This window comes from Heterodontus francisci, chromosome 7 (assembly GCF_036365525.1).
Source record: "Heterodontus francisci isolate sHetFra1 chromosome 7, sHetFra1.hap1, whole genome shotgun sequence".
Lineage (NCBI taxonomy): Eukaryota > Metazoa > Chordata > Chondrichthyes > Heterodontiformes > Heterodontidae > Heterodontus > Heterodontus francisci.
Genome location: NC_090377.1, coordinates 21,398,044 through 21,419,581, shown reverse-complemented (window position 1 = coordinate 21,419,581; position 21,538 = coordinate 21,398,044).

Sequence of the window (21,538 nt, the reverse complement as noted above, 5' to 3'; positions counted from 1 at the left end):
ACTCTTTTTCCGGTACATTGATAACTGTATCGGTGCCGTTTCCTGCTCCCGCCCCGAACTAGAAAACTTTATCAACTTAGCTTCCAATTTCCACCCTTCTCTCACAGTTACATGGTCCATCTCTGACACTTCCCTTCCCTTCCTCGACTTCTCTGTCTCCATCTCTGGGGATAGGTTGTCTACCAATATCCATTATAAGCCCACCGACTCCCACAGCTACCTCGACTACACTTCTTCACACCCTACCTCCTGTAAGGACTCCATTCCATTCTCCCAGTTTCTCCATCTCCGACGCATCTGCTCTGATGATGCTACCTTCCATGACGGTGCTTCTGATATGACCTCCTTTTTCCTCAACCGAGGATTTCCCCCCATTGTGGTTGACAGGGCCCTCAACCGTGTCCGACCTATTCCCCGCACCTCCACCCTCACCCCTTCCCCTCCCTCCCAGAACCGTGACAGCGTTCCCCTTGTCCTCACTTTTCATCCCACCAGCCTCCATATCCAAAGGATCATCCTCCGCCATTTTCGCCAACTCCAGCGTGATGCCACTACCAGTCGCATCTTCCCCTCCCTTCCCCTGTCAGCATTCCGAAGGGATCGTTCCCTCCGCGACACCCTGGTCCACTCCTCCATTACCCCCACCACCTCGTCCCCGTCCCAGGGCACCTTCCCCTGCAATCGCAGGAGGTGTAATACCTGCCCATTTACCTCCTCTCTCCTCACTATCCCAGGCCCCAAACACTCCTTTCAGGTGAAGCAGCGATTTACTTGTACTTCTTTCAATGTAGTATACTGTATTCGCTGCTCACAGTGTGGTCTCCTCTACATTGGGGAGACCAAGCGCAGACTGGGTGACCGCTTTGCGGAACACCTCCGCTCAGTCCGCAAGCAGGACCCTGAGCTTCCAGTTGCTTGCCATTTCAACACTCCCCCCTGCTCTCATGCTCACATCTCTGTCCTGGGATTGCTGCAGTGTTCCAGTGAACATCAACGCAAGCTCGAGGAACAGCATCTCATCTACTGATTAGGCACACTACAGCCTGCCGGACTGAACATTGAGTTCAATAATTTCAGAGCATGACAGCCCCCCATTTTACTTTCATTTTTAGTTATTTTTTCTTCCTTTTTTTACATTCTTTTTTTACATTTTTTACAATCTTTTTTTGCATTTATTTCATTTCATCTTAGTTTGTTCAGTTTGCTTACCCACTGTTTTTTTCAGGTTTTTTTTCAGGTTTGCACTTGCTGCTGTTCAATATTCAATGTATTCACACCTAATCTGTACTAATGTTTTGTCTTTCAACACACCATTAACATATTGTTTGCCTTTGCTCCGTAACCTTTTGGTCAGCTATGTGGCCTGGTCCAATCTGCACCTTCTCCTTTGTTACCTCTTGCCCCACCCCCATCTCACTTGCTTATAATCTGTGACTTTTCTAATATTTATCAGTTCGGAAGAAGGGTCACTGACCCGAAACGTTAACTCTGCTTCTCTTTCCACAGATGCTGCCAGACCTGCTGAGTGATTCCAGCATTTCTTGTTTTTGTTTCAGATTTCCAGCATCCGCAGTATTTTGCTTTTATTATATGAGATAAGAGTGACTCCCTTGACATCAAGGCAGCATTTCACTGAGTGTGGAATCAAGGAACTCGAATACAGTTGATGTCAATGGGGCTCAAGGGAAATCTCTTCACTGGCTGGAGTCATACCTAACACGAAGGAAGATAGTTGTGGCTGTTGGAGGCTATTCATCTCAGCCCCAGGACATGGCTGCAGGATTTCCTCAGGGCAATGTCCCAGGGCCAACCATCTTCAGCTGCTTCATCAATGGTCTTCTCTCCATCAGAAGTGAGGATGTTTGTTGATGAATACACAGTATTCAATTCCATTCTCAATTCTTTAGATGATGAAGCAGTCCTTGCCCACATACAGCAAGACCTGGACAACATTCAGGCTTGGGCTGTAAAGCGGAAATTAGCACTAGTGCCAGGTAATGCCTATTTCCGATAAGAGAGGGTCAAACCACCTCCTCTTGACATTAAATGGCATTGCCATTGTTGAATCCCCCAGCATCAACATCCTGGGAGTTATCGTGGACCAAGAATTTAACTGAATCAGCCACATAAATACCGTGGTTACAAAAGCAGGTCAGAGGCTGGGAATTCTACAGTGATTAATTTACCTCCTGACTCCACAAAGACATTCCACTACCTACAAGGCACAAGTCATGAGTGTGATGGAATATTCTCCACTTGCCTGGATGATTGCATCTCTTACAACGCTCAAAAAGCTCGATACCATCCAGGGCCAAGCATTCCAATTGATTGGCATCCCATCCACCACCTTCAACATTCACTCCTTCCACTACCGGTGCACCAAATGTGTACCATCGACAAGATGCACTGTAACAGCCTACCAAGGTTCATTCAACAGCACCTTCCAAACCTGCGACTTCTACCAACATAAGGTCAGCAGTGCATGTGAACACCACCACCTACAAGTTCCCCTACAAGTCACACACCATTCTATCCTGGAAATATATCACCGTTGCTTTATTGCCACTGGGTCAAAATCCTGGAACTCCTTCCCTAATACCATGGGAGTACCTTAACCACTCAGGCTGCAGCAGTTCAAGAAGGTGGCTCACCATCACCTTCTCAGGGACAACTGGGGATGGAGAATAATTGTTGGCCTTGCAAGCAACACCTGCATACCGTGAATGGATTTTTAAAAAATCACCTCCGTTTCAACTACAGAGCACTCATTTATTGAAGACTTTAACCTACCTGGGATTCAAAACTCTCCTTCAATACTATTCACAGGACTCCTTCACTGTAGACATTAACCCATTTAGCCTAGGCATTCATCTTTTTAAGATAGTGCTATTTTAATGCAGGAATTACTAATATCAGGTAGCAGAACTTTAACCCATACCTTACATAATCTGTCAGCACTGCAATGTGGTGGAAAGTTTTAGACTGTAAACTTCTAAAATTAGCCCAATTAACATACCCTTGATTTTATTGTGCAACTTGCATGTGGAATGTTTAAGAATAGAAACATAGAAAATAGGAGCAGGAGTAGGCCATTCGGCCCTTTTGGGCCTGCTCCGCCATTCAAAAGAGATCATGGCTGATTGTCTAATTCAGTGCCCTGTTCCTGCTTTCTCCCCATATCTATTTATATTTAGAGATACAGCACTGAAACAGGCCCTTTGGCCCACCGAGTCTGTGCCAACTAACAACCACCCATTTATACTAATCCTACATTAACCCCATATTCCCTACCACATCCCCACCATTCTCCTACCACCTACCTACACTAGGGGCAATTTACAATGGCCAATTTACCTATCAACTTGCAAATCTTTAGCTGTGGGAGGAAACCGGAGCACCCGGTGGAAACCCACATGATCACAGGGAGAACTTGCAAACTCCGCACAGGCAGTACCCAGAATTGAACCCGGGTCGCTGGAGCTGTGAGGCTGCGGTGCTAACCACTGTGCCACTCTTGATCCCTTTGGCATTAAGAAATATATCTATCTCCTTCTTGAATATATTTAATAACTTGGCCTCCACTGCCTTCTGCGGTAGAGAATTTCACAGGTTCACCACTCTCTGAGTGAAGAAATTTCTCCTCATCTCGTTTCTAAATGGCATATCCTGTATCCTGAGACTATGAACCCTGGTTCTGGACTTCCTAGCATCTAGCCTGTCTAGTCCTGTTAGAATGTTATAGGTTTCTATGAGATCCCCTCTCATTCTTCTAAACTCTAGTGAATATAGGCCTAGTCGACCTAATTTCACCTCATACGTCAATCCTGCCATCCCAGGAATCAGCCTAGTAAATCTTTTTTGCACTCCCTCCATGGCAAGAACACATTACCTCAGATAAGGAGACCAGAACTGCACACAATACTCCAGATGTAGTCTCACCAAGGCCCTGTATAACTGCAGTAAGACATCTTTGCTCCTGCACACAAATCCTCTTGCAATGAAGGCCAACATACCATTCGTCTTCCTAACTGCTTACTGCACCTGAATGCTTGCTTTCAACGACAGGTGTACAAGGACACCCAGGTCTCATTGCACCTCCCCCTTCCCCAATCTATCACCATTCAGATAATAATTTGCCTTTCTGTTTTCACAACCAAAGTGTGCCCACTTTGCCCACTCACCCAACTTGTCCAAATCACATTGGAGCCTCTTTGCATCCTCCTCACAGCTCACATTCACCACCCCCACCACCACCACCCCCACCCCGCTTTGTGTCATCTGCAAACTTGTAAATGTTACATTGAGTTCCCTCACCCAAGTCATTAATATATATTATGAATAGCTGGGGCCCAAGCACTGATCGCTGCAGTAACCCACTAGTCACTGCCTGCCACCCGGATAAAGACCCGTTTATTCCTACTCTCGGTTTCCTGTCTGTCAACCAATTCTCAATCCATGCCAGTATATTACCCACAATCCCATGTGCTTTAATTTTGCATGCTAATCTCTTATGGGGGACCTTATCAAAAGCCTTCTGAAAATCCAAATACACCACATCCACTGGTTCTCCATTATCTATTCTACTAGTTACATCCTCAAAAAACTCCAGTAGATTTATTAAGCATGATTTCCCTTTCATAAACCCATGCTGACTTTGTCTAATCCTGCTATCACATCCTTTATAATAGACTCTAGAATTTTCCCCACTACTGATGTAAGGCTAACTGATCAGTAATTCCCTGTTTTTTCTCTCCCTCCTTTTTTAAATAGTGGGGTTACATTTGCCACCCTCCAATCTGTAGGAACTGCTCCAGACTCTATAGAATTTTGGAAGATGACCACCAATGCATCCACTATTTCCAGGGCTACTTCCTTTAGTACTCTGGGATGTAGATTATCAGGCCCTGGGGATTTGTCAGCCTTTAACCCCATTAATTTCCCTAACACTATTTTTACTAATACTGATTTCCTTCAGTTCCTCCCTCTCATTAGACACTTGTTCCCTAACATTTTTGGGAGATTATTTTTGTTCTCCTTTGTGAAGACAGAACCAAAGTATGTGTTTAATAGTTCTGCCATTTCCTTGTTCCCCATTATAATTTCCCGCATTTCTGACTGTAAGGGACCTACATTTGTCTTCACTAATCTTTTTCTCTTCACATATTTATAGAAGCTTTTACAGTCAGTTTTTATGTTCCCTGCAAGTTTACTCTCATACTCTATTTTCCCTCGCTTAATCAACCTCTTTGTCCTCCTTTGCTGAATTCTAGACTGCTCCCAATCCTCAGCCTTGCTGCTTTATCTGACAATTTTATATGCCTCCTCTCTGATACTAATACTATCCCTAATTTCTTTTGTAAGTCACGGTTGAGCCACCTTTCCGGTTTTACTTTTGCGCCAGACAGGAATGAATAATTGTTGTACTTCATGCACACGTTCTTTAAATATTATCCATAGCAGAATATAGAATGTTTCTGTATCAAAGTTTCTTTTAAAAAACAAACTCAAATGGTTAAAAAGTTCCGCATCAAATAAAAATTGTTGAAAGTGCTCAGCAGTTCAATCATTATCTGATGGAAATCAGCAGGTTAATGTATCTTATTTAAAACATTAATCTATTTGATCTTTTAGATACTGACAGACCTACACAGTGTACTTCCAAAACTTTGGCTCAAATAGCCATGGGAGGTGGGGAGGGGATGGTAACTTCCTGATTCTTAGATGCTCAGGTAAACCCACACCCCTCTACCATCCACCCTCCACCATCCTATCTGGCCACCTGAGGCCACAGCTGAGGACCTAGTTGCGGATCCCTGAGAGAACCATCCTGGAGTAGCCACGCACCTTGTCGAGCATGCAGCCATTCCAGTGGAAGCCTGCCAGACAAAAAATGGAGCTACATTTGAATGATCATGGAGTTTTCTTAGGCATGGATATTTCTAATTATGGATTTTCAGTATTTCAGATTTCTTAATTTTACTGGGGATAGTAGCAAAATGGTTATGTTACTGGACTAATAATCCATAGACCTGTATTAATGACCCCAAGACATGAGTTCCAATCCCATCATTGCAACTGGGAAATGTTGTGATAGTGTATTTGTTAGTATGTTAGATATAATCATTTAAGTATATGTTTATGTTAATATGTATGTCATCACAGGCAGTAATGCAATATCACATCATTCAGGTCTCTTGCACAGTCAGTTAGCACGTGAAAGCTGAAGAAACAACAGGTCTTCATTAAAGCCTTTATGCCTTCCCTTTAGCATTGTTTGTATTAATCGAGAAAGAGATAATACTATATGGTGGCAGTGATAGTGAGTCAACAGCGTTGATCAGCTGAAAATGACAGTTCAAGCCTGAAGCACTGCGACCTGATCACAGCTCTCACATTAGGAGAGCAACGGTGTGAGTAGAAATTGAAGGCGATTTGGGTACATTCCAGGTTTTGCCCTGAGCCGGCAAGACAAAATTATCGGTAGTTTCAGCCATAGAAATCAGTGCAGCATCGTGTTTTGGTGCGGATCCCTTCCTGCTGTCACCACACTCGTGTGCCATTAGCCGACGCCAATGCCCGGGCCCCTCCCGCCTGCAAGCTCACAACCCTGACCGAAAGGATCCATCAAAGCTATGGGCAACATTAGAAAGTCAGCTTAGGATAAAATTAATTTTAGAGTGCACAGTATGGAACTCATGTTGTACAGACAGAAAACCGATGAGAGCTTGGACGACTATGCAGAGAGAAAGCAAGAGAATGCGACTTCTCTGATACTGAACTCTCAGAACAAATTATGGACTTAATTATTGCCTCCACTCTTGTTGTGGCATTCCAGAAAGACCTCCTGGAAAAGCCAAAGGGCCACGACATGGAGAACATACTATAGGACTGATGCAATTATCACCAGGAGACAGTGTTTGCAATCTTGGGGGCCAAAACACCTGTCAGTACGATATCCAAGGCACCCAGGCACAGCAAGGTGTGCAGTAACTGCGGGCTCTCCCACCGACCGTGTAGATGCCCAGCATATGCAGACACATGCAAAGCATTTAGGCTTAGAGGGCACAGGGCAAAACTTTGCAGAAGGTCCAGCAACAGGAACCCGTGAAGAAGCTAGAGCAGGCAGTGCTCAAACTGCAGAGGTACACCACCCAGCGGCGAAGGGAGGTGAGACACTTCAAGGCGTCACCAAAAGCATAGACCAATCCACGAAATGGGGGGACTGCCTGACCAAAATGGATGAGGTGGATCGAGGTAAAGGCACCACAGGTGACCAGCTATTTCACACGGTTACCCTAGTGGAACAGGTCCATTCCATTAGCAAAATGGAAGCTTTTGCAGCACTCCAAATCATCTGCCCCAATAAGGCTGGAATGACATCTGCTCAGAGTGAAAATTGACACAGGTGCAAGTGCCAACAATCTACCTTTCCGCATTCTCAAGGACATATACCACGAGACATGGGAGTCTGTGGTCCAACCCACAAGCATGAAGCTTACATCATACAATGGCTCGGCAATAAAGTGCATTGGTTCTCTAGAGCTGGAATGCAGGTAGAGAGTCAACACAGTCTACTAAGATATTCTACATAGTGGATGTGTCAGGGTCAGCAGTAGCAGGGTTGCCGGCATGCAAGGAACTTAACATTCATGAACTGACCCAGTCAGAAGACCACAGCAGCCAAAAGAGGTGCACACCCATTGGATCAGTACAAGACCTCCAGAGGTTGTACCTGGACCTGCTTGACACGGTTGGGAATTTCCACGGGGTTGCAGTCCGACACCTTAAAGAAGATGCAACACAGTCAATTGACCCGTTGCGAAAAAGTTACGTGCGCATTTGAGAAAAGTTGAAGATGGAAATGGATGGAATGGAAAAACAAGTCATCATTTGGTGAGTACAGCATCACACGGACTGGGTGCAGTTCCATCACTAGTGCAATCAAGAAGGTTCAATTTGACTATGCTTAGACCCAAGAAGGATAAATAGAGCCTTAAAGTGATGTCCTCCTAAGATACCAATGCTAGAAGAGTTAAACCCAATGTTTGCTGGAGCCAAACACTTTTCCAAATTAGATGCAGAAAACAGATATTGGTCCGTATATTTGTTAAGAGGGTCACAAGAGCTAACAATGTTCAGAACTCCTTTTGACAGGTACTGTTTCCTCCATTTACAATTTGGGCTGTTGGTCAGCCAGGATATATTTCAACAGCATATGGACCGGATAACAGAACGGGTTCCTGGCTGTGTGTGCATTGCAGATGACATCGCTGTGGTAGGGCATACAGAAGAAGAACATGACAGAAACCTACACTTATTAATGGAGACCGTCAGATGTAAAGGTTTGGTTTTCAACAGCAAAAAGTGCTCCATTAAGGTTGATCATATAAATCTTTTCGGTGCCATTTAGTCAAGTTCAGGTATCCATCCGGATCCTGGGAAGATTGAAGACATCCAGACAATGCCAACACCACAGGACAAGGACAACCTTCAAAGGTGTCAAGGTCTATTCAACTTCCTTGCAGCATACATACCGAACTTCTCGCAGGAAGTATCTCCACTAAGAGAATTACTGAAGAAAGGCATGCCATTACTAGGGCAGGATGATCACCAACATGCATTCAATGCATTGAAACAAACACTGTCAGCCGAGTCATTTCTTCAATACTATGACCTTCAGAAGGCAACGGCATTGAAAGTGGATCCTTCACAGAAAGGTCTCAGAGATATTGCTCTAAGACAGCAAGCCTGTCGCTTTTGGTTAAAAAAGTTGGTTGCCAGCACATGTGAATTATTCCAATATCAAAGGAGCAACTCTTACTCTTGTCTTTGAGATCACCAGGTTCCATACATACTTATTCGAAAAAAAGTTCACGGGCAAGACAGATCATAAGCCGCTGGAGATGATCTGGAGAAAACTGCTCATGAGTGCCATGCCTCAACGTCATAGATTATTCATCAAGATTCAAGGCCTCAACTGTGATGTCAGATACAAATGATCCTATCGGATACTTACAGTAGACGATCCCAACCCTGGGAAGGCATGAGAAATGCCATCTGAATTCCAAGTGTACAAAGTCTGTGCAGGTTTGGAGGATGTCTACAACATAGATCTCATGTGCTTCAGCCAAAACAAGAGAGAGGAACTCCAGAGGGTGACTTCTCAAGACCCCAAGCTCCGAGCTGTATGGCAAATCGTTGTAAATAGTTGGCCTGAGAACATTCAGGAGATCCCTACAGATCTAAGAATGTATTGGCCATTGTTATGCAGGCCTCCACCTGCCAAGAATGAGGCACAGTAATTTCGCCACCTGGACATTAAACTTAAAATTGTTGCTGGGAAGAAAAGAGGGCCAAGCACAAGGAATTGCCAGGCCCCTCGCCAGGAAGATATTCTTTTTGCATACTAGCAGACAATGTTGGAACAAAGGAACCAGTCCCTGCTCCCCCAGTACACAGAAGACATGGTCAGACCAGTTTAATCACATGACTAACTGGATGTTGCAGGAATTTGAACTTACCACAGAGTTTTGAACTGAGACAGAAAGCTGTTTGCTCCTGGACTGGAAAAGACCTCTCGTGGCTGGCTTGCTGCCGCCTCTTTCCTGTCTGCTCATTTCTTTCTCACCAGCTTTGGAATCCATTGAAGACACAGGAACCTCAAGAGAGAAAAGTATCCTACAGTGATAAAGGTTTAAGAAGAATACTGGGCCCCAACGAAAAGCAAGACTACCTATAATCAAGGACTCCACAGTGAGCTCAATACACACTAACAAAAAGCCCTCTTCAGAGATTGCCTCAAACTTTTTCACTTTATTTTTCTTCTGCACTTCTCTGTCTCTATTTGCATGTGCGTACCCCGTGTGCATGCTAGCGTGGGGCGCGGCGTGTATCTGTAGGCGTTAACCGAATTAGAGTTTAAGTTTAAGTTTTAATAAATTTCACATTTCTTCTTTAAACGTAAGAAAGCCTGTTTGTGCTAAATGCTTTACCTTATAATTGGAAAGTGGTGAACAAGGATTCACCAAGGGGGAGATCAAAACACAGTGTGTTTAAAAATTAAATCCTGTTACAGTAAGACCAGGTGAAGGCTAAAAGAGACCCCTAGACACCTTTCTCACCTGGTCGTAACAGCCATACAAAAACAAAATTGGTATATCCAACAGAATACAATTCAAAGGATGCCATGTACTCATACCGGTGACACATTTGGCCAGCTCCACCAAGGACACATGGGAATAGAAAGAACGAGATGACTCGCCTGTGAGTCAGTATTCCGGCCTGGCATCAGTCAGGACATTGGCCAAATGGTGAGATCTTGTGACGTGTGTCAGGGACACCAGGCTAGTCAACAAAAAGAGCCTCTCCAACCATATAACATACCATCATTACTATGGATCGAGATAACAACTAATCAGTGCTCTGTGGGCAGAGGAGACTATCTGCTAATGACTGACTATCACTCAAAATTTCCTGTGTGCAGAAGCTTTGAGACACATTGGATGCAGCAGTAGCCAATACTGTTGTGCCATCTTTAGTTTTTTTGGTGCCCGAGAGAAGTGGTATCCGGCAACAGCCCACAATACACCAGAAAACCAATCCAGGATATGTGTGAACGATGGTCCATCAACCGTGTCCTATCATCAGCCAGATATCCTCATTTGAAAAGGATGGCTGAACGTATTGTCAGGACAGTCAAAACGCTGATCAGAAAGTGTTCAGAAACCGGGCAGGATATCCAAGTTGCGATATTGCATCTTTGCGCAATGCCATTAGATTCCGAACTGCCATCAACTGCTGAGATTATGTTTGGTCCATCGGTGAGGACCACACTACCAGGTCATTATCTCACCAAGTCGACTGGTTACGTCAGAAACAAGACAAGGTGAAAGACGCACATGATGTGCATGCAGGTGGGGAATTACCGCCACTGTACGTTGGCCAGAACATGAGGGGCCTACACTTGCAAGAACAGACATGGATCATCAGCAGAGGTGTCCAAGGTATGCAAAGAACCACGTTTGTATGAGGCGACAACACCAAATGGTGCGATTCTGCAAAGAAATTGATCTCATCTCAGGCACAAGGCAACCAACATCGCCTGTGCATACCCCCATATGTTTTGAAGACAAAGAGACAACAAGAAACACACTGACAATTAAGGACAATCCTCCCAAACACAATCTTCAGGAGGAGAGAATGGAGGAGTGTCATTGTCACAAAGTCTGGTTGAGTCAACCGATGATCAGTACAGTTTCGAATGTAGACAACACCTTGAAGAGGAGTGTTCCAAATGTTCTTGTTACAGTTGAATGTTTTATGTAAATAGTGTTATAGTTGTCAAATTTCCTATATCTCATAAGGGTTACACATGTTAACGTTATACTATATAGGGTTGTCATTTAAGGGAAAGGGGATGTTGTGATAGTGTATTTGTTAGTATGTTAAATATAATAATTTAAATACATGTTTATGCCAATATATGCCACAGGAAGTGATAAAATATCATGTGATTCAGATTTCCTGCACAGTCAGATAGTACTTGTAAGCTGATGCAACAATACGTCTCCATTAAAGCTTAACGTTCAAACTTTTGTGCCTGTTCTTCAACTTTGTTTGTATTAGTGTAGAAAGAGACAGGGAAATTAAATTCAATTAATTCAATAAACTGGGCATGAAAAGCTAGTACCAGTAATGGTGACAATGATACTATCAGATTGTTGTAAAATTCTACCTGGTTTACTATTGCCCTTTAGGGAAGGAAAGCTACCTTACTTGGTCTGGCATACATGTCACTTCAGATCCACAGTGATGTAATTAACTTTTAAGTGCCTTCTGAAATGGCCCAGCAGACCACTCAGTTGTATCAAGCAGCTAGGAAAACATCAAATGAGAATAAAACTGGGCAGACAACCCGGCATCAACTTAAGTACTGGACATGACAAAAGCACGTCCAGCCCAGTCTACCCTGCAAAATCTTCTTCACTAATAGCTGGGGACTTGTGCCCAAATTGGGACAGCTGTCCCACAGACTTGTCAAGCAACAGCCTGACATAGTCATATTCAAGGCATCATCCCTTTTGAGCCAATGTCTCAGACTCCTCCATCATCAGCCCTAGGTACGTCTTATCCCATCAGCAGGACATATCTACCAGAGCAGCACAGTAGTATACAGTTGGAAGAGAGAGAGTGGCCCTGGGAGTTCTCAGCATTGACTTTGGACCCCATGAAGTCTCATGGCATCAGGTCAAACATGGGCAAGTAAACCTCCTGCTAATTATCACCTTCAGCTGATGAATCAGTGCTCCTCCATGTTCAACATCACTTGGAAGAAGCACTGAGGGCAGCAAGGGCAGAAAAAATTCTCTGGGTAGAGACTTCAATGTCAATCACCATGAGTGGCTCAGTAGCACAAGTGACATAGGTGACTGAGTCCTGAAGGACATATCTGCCAGACTGGGATTGCAGCAGGTGGTGAGGGAACCAAATTATACTCAAATCTCCCCCTCACCAATCTACCTCTCGCAGATGCATCTGTCCATAACAGCGTTGGCAGGAGTGAGTGAGAAGACAAAGATCCATCTTGTCACTGAGGACACTTTCCATTGTGATGTGTGGCACTAACACTGTGCTAATTGGGGTAGATTCAGAACAGATCTTGTATCTTAAAACTGGGCATCCATGAGGCACTGTGGGCCATCAGAAAAGCAGAATTGTGTTCCACCACAATCTATAATGTCATGCTCTGGCATATCCTTCACTCTACCATTACCATCAAGCCATCAGACCAATCCTGGTTCAATGAGGAGTGTAGGAGAGATGCCAGGAGAAGCAACAAGCATGCCCCAAAATAAGGTACCAACCTGGGAAGCTACAACACAGGATTACATGCTAAACAGCGGAAACAGTATGCTATAGACATGGCTAAGTGACCCAACAACCAATAACTCAGATGAAAGCTCTGCAGTGCCACATCCAGTCATGAATAATGGTGGACAATTAAACAACTAACGGGAGGAGGAAGCTTCATGAACATCCCCATCCTCCTAAGTCCTGGAATTCTCTTCCTAAAGCTCTGTACCTCTCCACTTCTCCTCCTATAAGATGCTCCTTCAAACCTATCCTTGTGGTCCAAATTTTGGTCACTTGCCCTAACGCCTCCTTCTTTGACTCACTGTCAATTTGTTCTCTGATTATGCTCCTGTGAAGCACCTTGGGACATTTTACTGTGTTAGAGGAGTTTTATAATGCAATAAAAACATAAAATTCTGGAAAAGCACAGCAGATATGGTAGAGACAGAGTTAATGTTTCAGGCCGATAATTTTTCATCAGTACAAAACATAAATGCAAGTTATTTTTGAATTACTGCTCGGAATCATTTGTGCCCAGGAAAGACGTCGCTAATGCACCTTACACAATATACCACCTTTCAAATAGGAAACTGGATTGTTTAGGTTGCATCATTTGATTTATCTCCATTATTTCTGTTTTGCATTGTGATGCACTGTATACCAATGCCTGAACTTGCTACATTTCGCTATCAATCTGAAGGCCAATTTCAAGTAGGTAAGAAGTCCAGGAATTATTTGATCTGAGTAGTGAATATGGTAAGATCATGGTCTCTGAAAGCACCATTTATCATCACATTATTGAATGAGCGTAACAGCTCTAAGTCCACCCAATGGGCTAAATTTTATGGGGCCTCCAGGAGCAGGATAGGAGGCAGGGGCCCATAAAATCAGAAGCAGAGGGTGGGAAATGGAGTGCCCATCGCCTTCCAATCACCATGGCATTTTGCCAGACTGGGCAAAATGGAGGACAGCCCTCCCACCCAAAGGCCAATTGTGCCACATAAGTGGCCAATTAAAGGCCTCTTCTCACTGCTGCTGGAATTTTAGCAGCACTGGGTGGTCGCTCCGCTGTGTGGAGAGATTGCCCGGTGAATCCCGATGGCCTCCCTTTTGGGTCAGATGGTGGGTCCCTCCTACTCAGGCACCCTGGAGCCCATAGAGGGGGCCCCCATCGGCAATGGGCACCCCCACAGCAATCACCCGCCCCCCCACACCCTCCCGACCAATCACACCCCCCACGCCAGGGCCTGCCTGGCCCCGGTGACACCTGACCCCACTTGCCTTCCTCTAAGGCCGGCGTCCATCGCTGCATCTCTCACCTGGATGCAGTTCCAACAATGCCCACCGCGCCCGGTGTCACTGCTGGAACTGAAGAGCTGCTGGTTCTCTGATTGGCCCGCAGCTCTTGGAGGTGGGCTCTCATCACTTAAAGGGACGGGTGCCCCAGCAGTAGCTCATTAGCTGCTAGATTGACATGGAATCCGGCCAGGTCTCCATCAAAATGGCTGAGGAGGTGTTGTGCCTGACTTTCTGGCACATTGTCAGGACCACCGCCACTCCACAAAATCCAGCCCAATGATTCATATAGTGGGTGAAATTAATGGGAAAAACTAGGTTGTTCTACTAAATAAGTGGACTTGGATTTAAAGTGTGTAAGTGGTGTGATATGTAAATAATGAAATGAATCATCTGTCTTATTTTCTCCAGTTTGCACCTGCTGAGATTGTTCCTGGAACATATATATACAGATCAGGTTATTGATCCTCAGCACTACCTGGAGAATGCAACTTAATCCCAGTCGCTTGAGGAAACTAAGTTAACAGATCTATGCTGTGACTAACAGTTAAACTATTGTGACTCAATTTAATTTTGATATCTCCAGACGCGACTATTCCAAAACTCTCCTGGCTGGTCTCCCCTTTTCCATCCTGTGAAAACTTTAGCTCATTCATTGTTCTGTTGCCCATATCTTGACATGCACCACGTCCCATTCATCCATCACCCCTGTGATCACTGGCCAACGTTGGCTCCCAGTCTAGCAATGCCTCAAATTTAAAATTCTCATCCCGATTTTCATGGTCTTGCTTTGTTGTTGTTAATTGTATTGATTAATCACAATCAACATTATTTAATAAAAACAGATTATCTGGCCATTATCTATTGTTGCTTGTGGGAGCTTGCTGTGCATAAATTGGCTGCGCATTTCCTGCATTACAGCTGTGATTACATTTCTAAAGTACTTCATTGACTGCAAAGCAATTTGGGACATCCTGAGGTAATGAAAGGCGTGTTTTTAATTAAAGTCTTTCTTTCCTTCATTAATAGCAATGAGAAGCTAACTTGCTCTGAGTAGAGTCGAGTCGATGAAAATATAGCACTTATTGCTCTTACTGGTAAGATGCATTTTCAGATCACAATTTAATGCATTTTGCCTTGAACTGTTGCCAGTAAGATTATCAAAGGGGCAATCTGTCTTTCTCAACACTTCCAGGTTATACAAATTGTAGAAGTAAACACAATTTCTGCTTGATGTGTTGATGATTTGGAGAAGTGTGTAAATGATTATATATCAATTCCTTTTTAAAAAGCAATCAGTTAACCTTTCATTTATGCCTTATCTGTGATCTTGCTTGTCCCCATAACTTCATCGGAAAAAGATCGCAGGATAGAAATTACTGTCGGCAATTTAATTTTGCAAATGCTAGGCATACCAAATTCCTCTGCTCTTTTGATGGACTGTAAAACTGGATAACATCTCCTCTAGAAAAGTGTAGAGAAATAAATCTGGTATGGGACTATTAAGCATTTGGACAATAACATCACCAGCTATAATGTCAACTCTGCTCTCTCAAAGCTGCTCTGCCTAATAGTTAACCATTCCCTTTTGTAGAGATTGATAGTAAGGGGAATTGGGTGGACCAATGAAACCTGGATTTAAATCAAGACTAAAATAAATGAAAGCATCAATCTCTGAAAGCTATTAGGATCCTGTCATGGAATTAATTTGCCCAATCGTAACCCAAATCCTAGTAAGCATAGCCTAAGAGCCCAATACTTCCTAAAGTCTGAATATGTCCATTACCAAGGCAATGATTGTAAACATATTTTCACTCTTGGATCAACATCCATAAAGCCTACCTTAGATGAGAATAAATTGCAAGAACCATGGAGTACCACAGCATTAACCATTCTCTTGTGCCTATCGCGTTTTAACATTTTTGACCATTTTTGCATAGAAAGGATTGGAAGAAAGAATTACTTTTAAAAGATTTTTTTATAAGAAAACTGTATTCACACAAGTTTAAAATAAGCACCGAGATGTTCCGTGAACTCCCCTGCTCTTCTTCACAACAGTGCCATGTGATCTTTTATATTCACCTGAGAGGGCCGACATGCATTGGGATAATATGCTAATAGACCAGCCTAGTTACTTTCTCCAAAGACTGTAAACGATAAGTAACTTGTCTGCTTGTCTCAGTAATCATTAGACACCTCATTGCCCATTGCACTGGAAAGTCTCTGGTCCCACACACTGGGTAGAGAACCACAGAACAATAGAAAAGTTACGGCACAGAACGAGGCTATTCAGTCCATTGTGTCTGCGCTGGCTGAAAAAAACTAGCCACCCAATCTAATCCCACCTGCCAGCACCTGGTCTGTAGTCTTACAGGTTGCAGCACTTTAGGTGCATGTCCAAGTAAATCAATTGAGGTATAAACAGGAAATGCTGGAACCACTCAGCAGGTCTGGCAGCATCTGTGGAAAGAGAAGCAGAGTTTATGTTTCGGGTCAGTGACCCTTCTTCGCTTCCGAGACTACATTTCTGAGTTTCATTCATTTACAAACTTTGAAATGATGCCTTGTACACCCAGGTACAGGTCATTAGAGATACATACACTGTTACAACCAGGTGAGAAAGGTGTCTAGGGTCCCTCTCAGCCTTCACCTGCTCTTACCATAACAGGGTTTAATTTTTAAAACACTGTGTTTTTAGCTCCACCTTGGTGAATCCCTGTTCACCGCTTTCCAATTACAAGGCAAAGAATCCAGCACAAACAGGTTTTCTTAGGTTTAAAGAAGAAAGGCTGAAATTTATTAAACTTAAACTGTAATTCGGTTGACGCCTATGAATACATGATGTGCCCACACGAGCATGCATACGTGATACACACATGCAGATAGAGACAGAGCAGAGCAGAAGATAAAATAAAGTGGAAAAGTTTGAGGCAATATCTGAAGAGTTTTTGTTCTGGTTCTTCAAGCTCACTGTAGAGTCCTTGATTGTAAGTAGATCTTGCTTTTCGTTGGGGCCCAGTATTCTTCTTAAACCTTGTTTGCTGTAGGAGACTTTTCTCTCTTGGGGTTCATGTGTCTTCAGTGGATTCAGAGGCATGTGAGAAAGAGATGGGAGCTGACAGGAGAGATCTTCTCAGTCCAGAAGCAAACAGTCTTTCTGCTCAACCTTTCTAGTTCAAAAAACCCTTGAACAGCCAGTTAGTCATGTGACTAGCTGCTCTAACCAGTCCTGGATTGTATCACCTTAGCAATCTCTGGAATGCTCCTCTTACATACACACAATACCTGGTGATCAAGGTCCATTGTGGGTTGAATGTGTCAGGGAGTGGTCCTTCGACCTTCCAAGCACTGTCTGTTAATATGCAAATATCTTTTCCAGCCACAGCTGATCTGTTTAACAAGTCACTTCCTTGCTGTTACATGCGCCTGAAGTGCTGTAACCGGCAAGGCTATGGACCAGGTGCTGGAAGGTGGGATTAGATTGGATGGCTAGTTTTTTCGGTCAGCACGGATATGACGGAGTGAATGGCCTCCATCTGTGCCATAATTTCCCTATGGTTCTATGGTTCCAGCAACAGTTCAAAATCAATGCTCATGACAAAATTAATATGCCTCATTCTTGGCAGGTGGGGGCCTAGCATGACAATATATACATATATAATATATATATCCCATGGCAGTTTGACAAAACAACAATCATTTGCATTTATATAGCACGCTTACAGTAAGAAAAAAGTCGCAGTGTGCTCGACCGAAACATAATCAGACAAAAATTGACATCGACCTAACAGAAGGAGATTAGAAGCGGCAGCTAAAAGGTTGGTCATAGAGGTGCATTTTAAAGAGGGTCATAAAAAGAGTGACATGGAGAGACAGAGACGTTTGGGGAGGGAAATTTAAAACCTTAGGACCTTGACGGATGAGGCCACCTCCAGCTGGGAAGAATGGTGTAAGGCTAGAAATGGAGGAATGCAGATCTTTTGGCATGGTGGAGGGCTGGAAGAGATTACAGAGAAAGGCAAGACCACAAACAAATTTGTACATGAGAATGAGAACTTAAAATTTGAGACATCGGGAATCAATATAGGTCAATAAACACAAGAGTGAATGTGATTTGGTGTGGGTTATGATACAGCAGCAGAATTTTGAAGGCACTGAGGTGCAGAATGGAAGGCTGGCCAGGTGAGCTTTGGAAGAGTCTGTTGTGAAAGTGCAAAGGCATGGATGAGGGTCTCCACAGCATGTGGACTGAGGCAGTGGATGAAAGATCTTATGGAGGCAGAAGTAGGTTTTCTTGGTGATGGAATGGATATAGGATCAGAAACTAAGGATGGAGCTTACACCTGCCTAAAACACAGACTGCAGCATCAGAGGGGATAGTGAGGGGAGGGGACTCCCATGCCCCAGCCAGGCAAAAGAGCTGGGTTACTGATACACCTAGGGAGAATAGGCTTGACAATTACTGGCTAGCATATCTGGGAAACATTGAAGATACATAAATACAGTAAGCATTTCTCAATTACCTTATGAAGAGGGCTAATGGGCACATTTGAAGCATTTTCCTGGGAGGGAAGGAGGTTAAGGAGTGATCCCTGCCAGGATGCCAGATCCCAAGAGATTACCACACTCTGGAATTTCCAACCTCCTGGACTCCTGTCAGGTTTACTTAAATGATCCATTACCCCAAATATTTTGGCATAGTTAGTGCCAGAGGTCACAGAAGGGCATATTCTAACACTTACAGGGCTGTTGGATCCTGAAAATCTTCACATCCTTAAAGCCTTAGCTATGAACGAGGTTCAGTGATATCATCGTCTTTGTATTTCTGAAGTTGAGGCATAGAACATGAGGCTCTCTTTCCAGCAACCTGCTGGTCTAGTCTGCTTTGAACAAGCAGTATATTGTGGGGTGTAACATGAGTTGAGGTTTTACAATGGGAGGAAAGTCACTGTTAGGTCTACAGTACATATTCTCATAAACTTGGCATCAATGCTCATTTTCTTAAGCAGACTTCACATCCACTATGATCTGGAGTGCACCCTTACTGCCTAAAATTTAATTAAACAATAACAAGATATAAAGATTATAATAATAGGTCTCTTATTGCAAGCAATGGATACTATGATCATACACATACAGCCACATATGCACGACTGTGGAGGTGCATCATGACCGAGGCCTTTCTAGTAGGAATCTCTTTGATAACAACTGGGAGAAGAACCTTGGGTGATTTCATTCCCCCTCTCTAACCCAGGGGCAAGAGCCAATTGTAGCCCAGCTGACTACACAGAGCAGGTAGGGCCTGTATCTTCTAGTAAATGTCATTGTGAGGTCTTATTATATTCTCTTTTCTGGCCTATCCATCTTTAACTGCCCTCTGGTTTATTTGTGTCTATTGCAGCATTATCATCTGGTGGACGGAAGACATTTATTGGGAAGTGAAATTAATAGATAGCTTCTCAGACTATTTGCTTAAATTAGGAAAAAACTGAACAGATTGGGGCTCTTTGCTTTAGAAAAGAGAAGTCTGGGAGGTGACGTGTTAGAGACCTTTAAAATTGTGAAGGAGTTTGATCAGGTAGACGTACAGAAGGTATTTCCACTTGTGGGGAGTACAAAACTAGGGGGTCATAAATATAAGATAGTTATTCATAAAACTAATAAAGAATTCAGGAGTAACGCCTTTACCCAGGGAGTGGTGAGAGTGTGGAACTCGCTAATACATGGAGTGGTTGAGCTAAAAGGCGTAGATGGATTTAAGGGAAAGCTAGATAAGTGCATAAGGGAGAAAGAAATAGGATACATTGATAGGGTGAGATGAAAGAGGGAGGAGGCTTGTGTGAAGCATAACAGCATAGACCTGTTGGGCCAAATGGCCTGATTCTGTGTTGTAAGCTTCTATGTGATTCTATGATTAATGACACTAACATCAAGCATTTTTGCTGATCTTTGCGGTTCTATATTAGCATTGTTGTGTTTAAACTCACATTATGAACAATTGAGATCAAAAATAGCATGCTCCAGTATCTAGCCATCTAACTGAATGGAGCAATCACTGAATCTTACTGTACATAATGCAGAAACTTGGGGGTCAACAGTATTAAAAGTGTACATGAGACAGGTTTATGTAAAATCCCCTGTAAATAGCAGCATATAATTACAGAGAATGCATCTGTTTGATTGTTACACATGTAGAAATAACTGAAATAATTTCAGTAAGACAGCACTTTAGATGCTTAATGCCGCAATCTCATAATATTTAGCAGATTTTGTTACAATCTAGTTTGATTACAGCAATTTAAAAAGAAAAGCTTTAAAGTGGCATTGTAGATTTTGAATTTAGCCCCATTATTGGCAGACTTTAAAATGTAATTTTGAATTCTATAATTGCACTAAAACTGTTAAATTGCATGTATTGGAAATACTGTATGATTACAGTGTCACTCAATATTACCATAGATTCTAAAATTGATTGCAAGGATTATATATATATATATATATATATATATATATACACACACACACACATATATATAAATTCATGGGATGTGAGCTTTGCTGACAAGCCCAACATTTATTGCCCAAACTTAGATGTTTTGAGAAGGTGGTGGTGGTGATTTGCCTTTTCGAACCATTGCAGACGTTGTGGTTTAGGTACACCCACAGTGCTGTTACAGAGGGAGTACTAGGATTTTGATCAGATAACCAAAGGATCAGCAATAGATTGCCAAGTCAAGATGATGTGTGACTTAGAGGGGAACTTGGATGTGGTGGTGTTCCCATGAAACTGTTGCCCTTTTCTTTCAAGGTGGTAGATATTGCGGGATTGCTGTCGAAAAATCCCTAAAGAAATGCTGCAGTGCACACTGCTGATACAGTGCGCCAGTGGTGAGGCAGTGAATGCTTAATGTGGTGGATGGAGTACCAATCAAGTGGGCTGCTTTGTCCTTGATATTGTCAAGTTTCTTGAGTGCTGTGCACCCATCCCCAGACAAGCGGGATGTATTCCATCGTACAAATTGTGCCTTGTAGATGGTTGAAAGGCTTTGGGGAGTAAGGAGGTGACTGACCAGCCTCTGACCTGAACTTATAGCCACGGTATTTATGTGGCTGGTCCAGTTAAGCTTCTGGTCAATGGTGACCCTCAGAATGTTGATGGTGGGGGATTTATAAGAAATAGGAGCAGAAGCATGTGTAGACCAATCAATCCGATCATGGCTGATCTTTGACCTCACCTCCACCTTCTCAAACCATCCCCTTATCCCTTGATTCCCTTAGTATCCCAAAATCTATCGGTCTCAGAATTGAATATACTCAACAACTGACACAAACCAATAGTATTCATGCAGAAATCACCCAAACAGCTCAAAGCCCTGGTTATTGTAAAGTT